This window comes from Hydra viridissima, unplaced genomic scaffold (genome assembly GCF_058129835.1).
Source record: "Hydra viridissima isolate aposymbiotic clone 2 unplaced genomic scaffold, HvirCarnegie_v1 scaffold_47, whole genome shotgun sequence".
NCBI lineage: Eukaryota > Metazoa > Cnidaria > Hydrozoa > Anthoathecata > Hydridae > Hydra > Hydra viridissima.
In genome coordinates this window covers 21,248-24,422 of record NW_028324332.1, presented here as the reverse complement: position 1 = coordinate 24,422, position 3,175 = coordinate 21,248, and the positions used below count along the sequence as shown (strand labels likewise).

General features: G+C 29.8%; 1 long non-coding RNA gene across 1 annotated transcript; it reads left to right on the top strand.

Annotated features, from left to right (window-relative positions):
- Positions 1–196: 196 nt before the first annotated feature.
- On the top strand, positions 197–907 carry LOC149876070 (uncharacterized). Its single transcript, XR_016448925.1, has 2 exons — positions 197–437; positions 769–907. It is a non-coding gene; the product is annotated as an uncharacterized LOC149876070 (long non-coding RNA).
- Positions 908–3,175: the final 2,268 nt, after the last annotated feature.

The following is a 3,175-nucleotide window of genomic DNA, read 5'->3' as shown; positions in this document are numbered from 1 at the left end:
GGAAAGAGAAAATTTACAGGCACTGCTCATTATAAAGGCATAAAAGGTGAGCATTGAATGCGAATTTAAAGCTATTGCATCTTACTTAAGACTGAATATTTTTGCTAACAGTAAGCAGAGGAACACGAAGCAGTAGTTCATTGCTTATTTTCTGCAATTCATTGTTTGCAAATATATTTGCGGTCGTTTTTTGTTTTAATTTAGTTTTTTATGTATGACCTTCCAAAACTGATAACATAGTAATATAAATTTTTATTGTTGTTTTTATTTAATATAAATTTTTATTGGGGAATGTGAGGCTCCATAGCCGTGGTGAAAACAACTCATCTAGGAGATAGAAAATTCTAATATCAAATCCCCACTTTAATGTGGTATGGACAGGAGGAGCTCATAAACATTGGCTGGTTATGTTTTGTACAATACGTTTACTTGGAAGGGTATGTAGTTGTAAAATTTGTTTCAAATTATACAACTAGAAACCGTCTAAGCCATATATGTGGAACCATATGGTTCCACGTATATATGGCTTAGACGGTTTTCCATATTATCAATTATAGAATTTATAGAATTCCATAGAATCATATTATAGAATTTAAAGTATATATGTACTTTAAATTCTGTAATAATAATAGTTATTATTATAAATAATTTGTTGATTTTTTGGTTTAAATTTTACTTTGCTTTTGATTTTAATTGAAATTTGTTTTGATTTTCTAAAACATGCCCTATAATTTAAAGACAATTTTGACATAAATATTATATCTTTAGAAGCCGTTGTTGGTGACAAAATTGGTTACGATTCAAGCAGCATCAAGGGTGCCATTGGCGACATATTGAAACGAGCCAAAAAATAATGTCTTTGCAAGATTGTATTTATTATATATGTTTAAAAATATTATTCTTTTTATTTTTTGTAATGATTTGTGTCTTGAATCCCTAAACACGTGTGTATTCAATATAGTTGTTAGAAATGGAGTCGGTATGAGAATTAGCTGAATAAAATTCAACGTTGAATTTTATTCAGCTTAATAATTCATTATTAAACGGACAAAATAACCTTTGGACGTCCGTAGGACGTCCAAATAACGTCTAATATGGACTTTTGAAGGGACCGTTTTGGACGTCCTCGAACGTACTTTAAACGTCCGAAATAGACGGACGAAAGTCGTTTCATTTGGTACGTCCAAAGGACGTCCGAGGACGTCCATTGTGGACGTCTGAACGGACCGTTTTGGACGTCCTTGGACGTACCATGGACGTCTGTGTGCCCACTGGGATATAACCTAAATCAGAACAGATATACAACATGTCTTCAGGACCACCAGAGTACCATATGTGATATTTCGCCACTTTTCCTCAAGGCCAAAGAACCAATTGATACTTTGTGATCTTTTTAAGGAAAGCATCCTTCATAATACTCATCCCATTTTCTTTACTTCAACCACTGCATACTTCATGCTAATTGAATCAGGGCAACACTGAGCCTAAAAAGAGTCAGCACTCTACATACAATTTATTGCTAATAGTAGAAAGAAAAAAAGTATGCTGTAGAACATTGGGGCTCTTCATTTTTAATTAGTTAATTACTTAAATTGCTCTGTTCATTTTTTAAACTTGTTATTTTTAGAAAAAGATCTTCCTCTAAAAATAACAAGTAAAAAGAATCAACAATTAAAAATAAAAATACTGTTCATATAGTAATAAAGAGTTTTATCGAAAAGAAAGTCAAATTACTTTAGTTTACATGACGAAACACATGTATTTAGTAGGAGTTATTAAGTAGTGGCATATAAAAAGATTAGAAAATTTTAAAACGTCTATAAACTTTGTCTTTTAGTATTTTTCTAAAGAAGTTATTAGAAATTCGATTGAAGCTTAAATAGTATATTTTACTATCAATTGCTGCAAGGGTCTGATAAAAGGAAAGAAAAGAAAATTGAGCTGTTTACCAAGTATGTTTCAGAACTGTAGAATATATTATAAAAATATATATATAAATATCTTTCGAATATGTTGTAAAATGCCAAAAGCATTAATGGTTTTTTTGATGTCCAAACAGCATTTTTTAAAATATGTGTTCTCAGATAAAATTTGTTGGTGGTTGCAACTCAATATAACAAAATATATCTCTTATCCAGAGTAGTCTTAACTAAGGTGTCAGATAATAAATTTAACATCAAAGTTAAGACTTTAATTTCCCCGTCTCTTACACCATTTTGTGAAGAAAAAGATAACAAACTATAACTCGATTCTCAGTTATGCTGCTAGAATAGAGCGCTTTGATATTGAAGTGGTGTTATAAAAGCAGATCCCAGAAGTTAAAAACCTAACTCTATCAATGATCTAGTTACCTAGCACAAAAATCAATTTTGGGTTCTCAGCACGTCCTTTTAAATTTTTAAGGTATAAAACTTCTAATAATGTTTTGCGTAGTAAAAACTGGCTAAAATGTTTTGTAATAAAACAGTATACGGTCGTATCACATTCCGAAGCTATTTAGAATATGAAAATTATAGATTTTTACAAAATAAGAACTTTGAAAGAAGTCAAAATCTATAGTTTTTATTTAAAAAATTTTTTTAACTTTTATATTTTACGTAACTTTTTGTACCTACAATTGTACCTACAATTGTACAATTGTAAGCTTAAGCTAGCTTGGAAATGTATTACGACCGTAAACTGTTTTATAATATTGGCCCCTAATCTGTTCCTTTTTATATCGCTTTTCCGTAATGTCCTCGACACAACATTCTTTTGAGAACTGAAACCAAATTTTTTCTCCTAAATTTTCGTTCTTTATAAATATAATCTCTAAATTATACTTCCTTTTAAAAATCAATTGCCATGACAACTTGCGTAAATGTTAACACGTGATTTGAGGAAAACTTTTTTTTGCAATCTTATATTTAAACACCACAATCCTTTACTCACACACACATCCATATAAATGTGTGTGTGTGTGTGTGTGTGTGTGTGTGTGTGTGTGTGTGTGTGTGTGTGTGTTATATATATATATATATATATATATATATATATATATATATATATATATATATATATATATATATATATATATATATATATAAACATATCTCATCTGCATTTGACACAGTGAGAACTTCTGCCAAGTACCATGGGTGTCTAAGAAAAAAGTTATTACGACTTCTATATAATA